Consider the following 9,293-nt stretch of genomic DNA (forward strand, 5'->3'; position numbering starts at 1 on the left):
TATCTCGTCTTAAGAATCTTATACCTTTAGGAAACTTCGTCCTAAGCTTATTCGTATATTACTAAACTAAGCTATTGCTCTACTCTATTAATTATCGTCCGTTATAGGTCCTTAAGCTTGCCTTATCTTATCTTAAGAATCTTAGTTGTCTTATATCTCGTCTTAAGAATCTTAAGCTTTTGGCCTTTTGCCTTTATTAAGTGCTAAAGTAGTTTACTATCCTACTTCTCTTGCGTCTTATAAAGCGATAGATATTATGTCTAGTGGGGTCTTAATCCCTACTAATGTTCCCTATTTTATAGTGGAATTATCCTTTACCTCTTATTATAATAAAGCCTTATAGCAGGAACTACGGTAAACTTATTAATAGGCTAGGTATATAGGTAAACAAGAAGTCAACAACGTAATAATAACTAGTGGAGTGGTTGCCTAACAGATTAACTCTAATTATATTCTAAGATTCACTATAAAGGAGAGAACTATCTAGGTAGGGACTATGGTCCTTTAAATATATAACTATACTCTTAAGAAATCCCCTTAGTATATAAGGTACGTGTGCTCTATCTACTCTATTATAGATCCTATAGATTATATAGATTATATAGATTACGTTATATAACCTTAGTTACCATTCCTTATTATATAGCTTTATCGGCTTTATCTTAGACTATACCTATATTAACTAACTAGCTTCTTCTAACTCCTCTCTAAGTAGTCGTAATATTGTACTTAAAGCGTCCGTAACACTATCTCCCTCCTCTTTATCTTTATCCTTAAAGATTTAAAATATCTCTAAGTTGTTTACTAAAGGTATAATATCCGTCTAATTAATTTAGTTAATATTATTGCTTATTATACCTAAAGCTCCTTCTACTTCTTTAACCGTCCGTTATACTCACACTATTGCTACAATATTATCTCTTAGTAAGATTATACCATCTCTATATTCTCGCTATTTAAAAAAGGGGTTAGTTTATATTACGTTAGCGAGTCTATCTTCGCAATAACCGTCCTCTTACTTAAAGTGCACTAAAGCGAATATTTATTTGTCCTATAACGTTTACTTTATTTCTAATACTAAATATATATAACCTATTACTCTTAATAGTTGTCTAGTTCCTTAATTAATTTGTTTTAGGGTTTTATATTTAATTTATTACTACGCGGCTAGATAATAAACTGTCTGTTACTCTAGTGGAATTACGTTGTTTTTATAATGCTAAATAAGAGGCTGCCGATACTTAGCAATGGGCCCTCAAATCTTATCTTGTGGCGTTCACTTAGTTAATCTATCTTAAGAAGGTTTATAAGAAGGTCCGTTTTAAAGAGTAGAAACTTATAAAATAAGGTTTATAGGAACTTAGTAATAAAAAAACGGATTTTTTTCTAACTAAGAAGGAAACAGATCTAAGTAGTTCGGCAATTACTCTTCTTAGGTCCCCCTTAGGCGGTTTATTTTTTAGTAATCCTTTTTTATTAATGCTGCCTAACCTAATCTCTTCTAATACTCCTATACCTTTCCTATAGCGTTCTTTAAATTCTCTAGTAGTTCCTAAGTAGTTTTAGTATAGCCTATCTACTTAACCTCGTACTATATTTTATTGTTAACGTCCTTATAACTAACGATCTTTAAAACTTACTATTTGTCTTCTTTTTATCCTCTATATATATCTGCTTTATAGATCGGTAGCTTAATACTTCTATATACTAGCTCTAGCATTACAATATACTATATAGGGTAGATCTTTATCTTAGCTAGTAGGTTTAACTTAAATATAACTGGTAAAATTCTCTAAATAATTTTAAAAGGTCCTAGTCTAACGTAGTCTAACTTCTTACTTAATTATCGACTCTTAAAATGTCACGGAACCCCACCGCAGGGGCCTCTATAGGAGAGCCCCGTGCTCTCGCATACACCTCGCGTATAGCTTATATCAGCTACGCGTAGGTATATTACCTCCTTACGCCCTTGACCCTTACGATCGATCGCGCAACGTCTTATAGACTCCTCGAATATATACGCTTTGTAGCCACTACCTACGTCCCATGACATTACGTTACGCCTTTTTTTTACTACCGACGCTCAGCCTATGACCAATTCTACGTCTCTGCAATACTGCAGGCGCTACTAAAAGCAGCGTGTTTATAAATTACCTCACTTTATACTTCTAAGGAACCCATAATAGTAAAATAATATCCCTTACTAGCTATTATGTTAAACCTAAAGAATAATCCAATACCTATACTTAACCTACGACGCCAATTAATCCTAGGAGAATTTGATTTATTAGCCTTAGCCTTAACCCTTAAGGAGACGGACACTAATAATGTCTTATTTTTTATTAATTATATAACTACGGACAAGCAAATAGAAGGGCTACTACCTATTAAAATCGAAATATAAGACGCCGAGACGTTTGCAAAAATAGTAGCACGAGACCCCGATAAATACTACCGCCTTTTATAAAACTACTACCTAAGGCTTATATAAGCCGAGATGCGTACTACCTAAGATCGCGATATTATCCAAGACCTATAAGCTTATGAGGCGCTCGCCGACAATATACGTTAAGAAACCGAAGATAACCTCCGCGTGTCTGAACGCAACGTCTAATAGTTAAAGAAGGCTAAGATTGCACTAATTACTACGGTTACTAAAAGAGAAGGTATAATTAAATACCTATAATCTTAGCTTAACGAGCACATTCGTAATAATGCTAGATACCTCTTTACTATATATAACGCTACCTAAGTCTTTACGCCCCTAGCAACTTTACCTACTTAACGCTTAACAGAGGGCTAGCGTTAAGCAGCTTTACCTAATAAAAACCCCTGCTAAAGTAGTAATAATAAAAGCTACAATAATTGGACCTAAACTGCTACTATAGGGTCTAATATACGCTACCCTAATCCCCTAGTCTTTTAGGGAGACCGTAAGGAATACAGCCACTAGAAGATATAAATCCGCGAAAAACTAACTTAGAGCGCCTGCCTTTTTCCTATAGAAGATATTAAGATCGGCTATATTATTAGGCGAATAAAGGGTATACTATTTAACAGACTCTTCGCCCAATAGGAGACTAGTAGCCCCTAAAAGTGGCAATCCCACTAAGAAGTTCTTAATAATCTTAACTTAATATACCGTAACTATAACTTACTGGCCACCAACCAAGCTAAACTACGTGCCCTAAAGATGAGCCCTACTAAATTATTTAATAAATTCTATGTTAAATTCTAGAAATACATTAAAGCCCTTACCCGAGATAATACTAAAGACTAAAAGAACCTCCTTAAAAAAGTTACTTATTGCCTTAATTACGCAGCCGCTAGCTATAACTATAACAATATTTATAATATGGTAGCAGCTCTATAGAAGATTAAATAACAACTAAATTAGATTGCTACTACTAACCCTTACCTAAAGACCTCTCTATAGAAGCCCCCTGGGCTTACTAAACCTATATATACTAAGCCACTAACGCCTACTACCTTAAGTACTACCAGAACTAATATTAATTTCTCTATACTAACCTTTCTATAAAAACTCCTAGATAGAGAGCGCGAGCTACTCTGGAAACTAGGACGCTGCTATAGATGCTATTAAAAAGGCTATTATTACAATAACCTAAACTGCCTAATAGCTAGGTTTAGTAGCTGCCGCCTAATACCTAACTTAATACCCCAAACACTAAATATATTATTACGCGCTACTACTATATAAGACGAAGACGTAGTAATAGTAGTAGAGTTAAATACGGAAATGGAAAACGCTAAGTCCTAGCCCTAAGTTATAGGTTAGGACGCCCTAATAATAGAGGGATCTATATATTGGCTTGCTTAATAGATAACTTTATAAAGATAAATAAACGAAAATAGATAGTTTTACCTATAATAGGAACTACTGCTAAAAAATAATATAAAAGCCGTTCTATAATTAATTACGGAGCTATTAATAAATTTATAGATACCTAATTTATACGCACTTATAACCTACCTACCTTACCCCTTACTAAAGCCCGCGCCCTATAACTCGCTAACGGTAATTATACTATATAGAAGATTACCTATATAGTATAACTCTACCTAGATATAAATGGGCACTAGGAAGAACTTTAGGCCTATATTACACTATTTACTAACTACCCTATTATTCTTAGAATAAACTAGCTCGAATAATACAACTCCGCCATTAACTAGAAGAAGAAAGAAGAAACCTTTAACTCTAAATACTATAGAGAGACTTGCCTAGGGTATGGCCTAGCCGCCTTTATTTACTCCCTAGGATATTAACCTAAGGAACCCCTTATTACCCCACCTATAACTAACTGCTACTATATAAGTGCCCTAGCCTTCTACCGCATAGCACGTAAAAAAGGCTAAACCGTTGCTATAGCTTCCCGATTATAATTATATAAGCTTAATAAAGAATAGGACTACGTCCTTTATAGTAATAGGATAGATATAGTTAACCTTTTAGAAGATAACGCCCCTACGGAACTCTACGGACTTTTACCTTTAGACTTTAAGAAGTTTATAAAGCTTAAAAAAGGACTTACTAATAAAGAACTCCGCAAGCTCTTTCCTAAGAGGTACTACGACTTTACTAATATATGCTTATAAAAGAGCGTAGATATACTCCCCCCACATTAACCTAATAACTATACTATTAATATTAAATAAGGAAAAATGCTACCTTATAAGAGACCCTACCTAATATTAAAAGATAAACTTTTAATTATAAAAAAGTATATTAACGAGCACCTTAATAAAGGATTTATTCGTCCTAGCATATTACTAGCAGCCACCCCTATCCTTCTCGCTAAGAAGCTAGAAGGAGGTATCCGATTCTGCGTTAACTATAGAGGACTTAATGCTATTACGATTAAAAACCGATACCTAGTACCGCTTATACGTGAGACCCTTAAGCAGCTTAGTTAAGCTAAAATCTATACTAAGCTTAATATTATTGCCGCCTTTAACTATCTCTAAATATAGAAAGGTAATAAATAGAAAACCGCATTCGTATTACGCTTTAGCCAATTTAAATATACCGTTATACCCTTTAGCGTATATAACGGCCCAGGTACCTTTTAAAGCTATATTAATAACGCCTTATAGGACTACCTTAACGACTTCTGCTCTGCGTATCTGGACGATATACTTATTTATAGCGATAACCCCTTTAAGTATACTAAATACGTTTAAAAGGTCCTACAGCGCCTTAGGGACGTAGGATTTTATATTAATTTAAAGAAATGCGAATTTTTAGTTATAGAAGTAAAATACCTTAAACTAATTGTTATTACTAAGGGTGTCTATATGGACCCTAAGAAGGTACGCATAATTACTAAATAGTAAGCCCTTAACTATATTAAGGACGTACAAGCCTTCCTTAGTTTTGCTAACTTCTATTAGAAATTTATATACAACTTCTTAGGCGTAGTAGCACTACTTATAGTAATAATGCGAACGAAGGGCCTTTCTGCAAAAGGAAGAAAAACGCATTTATACTTTACCTGGACGCCTAAATATAAGAAGGCGTTCCAAGACCTTAAAAATGCCTTTACTAAAGCACCTGTCCTAGCTTACTTTATACTAGGACGACAACTCTACCTTAAAACCGACTCCTTAGACTACGTTAACGCAGGCGTCTTTTCCTAGATAGGTAATGACGGTTTTCTTTACCTAGTCGTATTCTACTTGTCTAAGCTTATACTATAAGATCTATAATAAAGAACTCCTTACAATTATATAAGCGTTCGAAGAATTCTAACTAGAACTCTCCTTAGCAGAGCCTAACTAGCTAATTAAAGTCCTTACAGACTATCGCAACCTTAAGTACTTTATAACTATAAAGCAGCTAAACTAACGCTAAGTATATTAGAACAAGTTCCTTTCTGGTTTTAACTTTAAAATTATATATAGACTAGGAGTATAAGGTACTAAGCCTAATAGCCTAATACGCTGCTCGCAAGACCTTCCTTAGTCTAAAGATAACCTTTATAATTAGTTCCAACAATAGATAATCCTAAAAGTACGAAATTTGGCCCTAGGCATACTACCTATAATAGAGCTAACTGTACCCTAGCTTTATACCACAGAACTAAAGTTACCTCCTAAAATTAATGAGCTTATTACTACGGCATATAACGCCTCTGTTGACCTATTACTATATTAACTTATTGCCGTAAAGACTGCCAGCGCCTATACGCTACCTACTAACCTCTAAAGCTTAGGCTAGATTAATATAGTAGCCTTAGAAGTAAAAGAGAATAGGCTCTATTATAGAGGCCGCCTATTTATCTCTAACTTAGAAAATCTATAACGGCAACTAATCTAAATAGCCCACGACCTCCGATTAAGCGGCCACCTAGGTAAAGAAGGAACCTATAAGCTTCTTAGCCAATACTACTTCTGGCCAAAAATAATAGACTTAGTTAAACGCTTTATAGGAGCCTACTACGGTTATAAGCGCGCTAAGGCCTTTAATATAAAGTACTAAGGACTACTATACCCTCTACTAGTACCTATACGACGATGGGTAGATATCGCTATAGATTTCGTTATTAACCTACTACCCTATAAACGACACGGCCGTACCTATAAGAACATCCTTATAATAATATGCTAACTTATAAAAGAGCGCCACTACGTCCTAACCGAAGGTGTAGCCGTTAGCGATGTTACTAATGCCTTTCTTTACGAAGTCTACCGACTACATAGGTTACCTAACTCGATTACGTCTAACTAAGGTATATAATTTAACTCCGATATATAGAGATGAATCTACTAACGCCTTAGCATCTCTATTAAAATGTTTATATCCTTCTACTATAAAACTACTGGGTAACTGGAAAACGCTAATGCTAATATAAAAGCGTACCTACGACAGGTAGTTGCCTATAGTTAAGATAACTGGGTAGATTACCTCCTACTAGGTAAATTCGTAGCGAATAACTACGTTTTAACTACTATAGGACTTACCCCGTTCTTCGCGAATAAGGGTTATTACCCCTAATCCGGCATAGAGCCACTAGAACCTATTAATAAGAAACTACTATATAGAAAACGCCTTAAGATGCTACTTACCGACTAGTATACAGACCGTATAAAAAATCTACTTAACTACTGTAAGGGAGAAATGGCCTAGGCTTAAGCAAAGTAGGCCTACTTCGCCGACTATTATAGAACGCCACCACTGGAGATACGTGTTGGCGACTAGGTATAGCTAAATGCACGTAATATCTCTATATAAAGGCCTATAAAGTTACTTAATTATAAGAACCTTAGCCCCTATCTAATTAAATAAGTTATTAATAGGGGAGCCATATATAAGCTAGAACTCCTACCTACCCTAACTACCCGTGGGATATGGCCCGTATTTTACCTATAGCTACTATACCTTTATTAGCCTAACCCCTTACTAGGGCAGATATAGCCTAAACCCCTATTAGTACTAATCCGAGATAAGAACAAAGACGAAAACTATAAGGAGTAGACTGTTAAACAAATTATTAACTCTAAATACTTTAGTAAAGGTAGAGGGCGACGGCTCTACTATAGAGCTATATACATAGGATTTGATATAGATTAGCTAGAATAGCAACTATAGGAAGACTTTAAAAATATAAAGGATCTAATTAGCAACTTTTACTACGCAAACCTATAGAAACTAGGCCTAAGCAGAGACTTTATACCTAATCCTCTATAGAAGCCCTTATAGAGTTAAACTATTATATATTACTACGTAAGGGCAAATTACCGTTAGATTACCGTTAAATTGCAGTAAAGTGCGATTACGTAACCGGAATATTGTTAAGATGTCTAGGAACTTTAACCGGCGGTTAAAGTTATCTAATTAGTTAGATTTTTAGATACTAAGCCCTATTATATAATATTATTTTAAGCCTTTAGTAATACCCCCCTTTTTTTTCTTTTTTATACCTTAAGTGTCCCTTTTATATATATATAGTAACTACAGCGTTGCCAGAGCTCCGCCTCTATAAGAGGGGGGGTAATATTACANAACCCTACCGTAGGGGCCTCTATAGGAGAGCCCCGTGCTCTTATATACACCTTACGTATAGCTTATATTAGCTACGCGTAGGTATATTACCTCCTTACGCCCTTAACCCTTACGATCGATCGCGTAACGTCTTATAGACTCCTTAAATATATACGCTTTGTAGCCACTGCCCACGTCCCGTAACATAAAATTTTTATATAGTAGCTATACTTTATCTTCCTCCTTAAGATCTAGTCCCTTAGATCTCTTAGCGTTATAGTACTTTTTTATTCTTTTTTATACTTTCTTTACTAATTCTATAAGGTCTATATAAATATTTATTAACGTCTTTATTCTTTCTTTAGCTATGCACTTTTGTTCTTATTTGCCAATAGTAATAATAATATTCTTAGCTTATTCCATAATTGCCTTTAAAAAGTATATGCCTATTCCTTCCTAAGTATATATATTGTATATATACTATATAAACCTCAGCATAATAGCAATACCAATTAATATTATTAAATAAATTAATATAAAATCTAATAATATACTGCTCTAGTATCTAATTTAATTATTCATTCTAACCGTCTGTCTGTAGATAAATATGCAATAAAAGTCACTACTACTTAACATCTCTCCGCCTAGGAATACCTCCTAAAATACTACTATAAATTTTTAGTTCCTATCTAATAGATAATCCTTGCTTGGTACTCTATGCCTTATAAACACTTCTTTAATATATAGGATTCTAGCGACCATCTTCCCACTAATAATTTATGCTTCTATATATGCTATAGTAGCCCTATTTAGGTTATAATTAGTCCTACACATTACTCAAGATTACGATTAATAATCTTATCCGGCTAATAGGTATCTCTTAACTTTAAGTAACTTAATAATAAAGTCCTATAATCATGACCTCCTAAATAGTTCTCTTAGTATTTTAAACAGGTTATAGCCTCCATATAGCTCTATACATTATTTAGTTTATTTCTTTAGCAATCTAGATAACTCCCTTATTACTTTTCTTACGATATTTTAGATTTTGTTAATAATATATTCTTCTAAAGTCTAGAACACTAAGCTGTTGCTCTTATTATGTCCTTAAGCTCATTCGGCTTATAGAAATCTTCCAGGCAAAATGCTCTGCTATGGCTCTTAGGATATACTTCACTCTTAAATTTCGTATATACCATCCTAATAGATCCTTCCTAGCTATACTTCTAGAATTTTCTATACCCATAAAAAGCTTTCTAAAAAGTGTCCTTATAAGACTCCCTTCCTA

This window comes from Cenococcum geophilum, assembly GCF_001692895.1.
Source record: "Cenococcum geophilum 1.58 unplaced genomic scaffold K441scaffold_12, whole genome shotgun sequence".
NCBI lineage: Eukaryota > Fungi > Ascomycota > Dothideomycetes > Gloniales > Gloniaceae > Cenococcum > Cenococcum geophilum.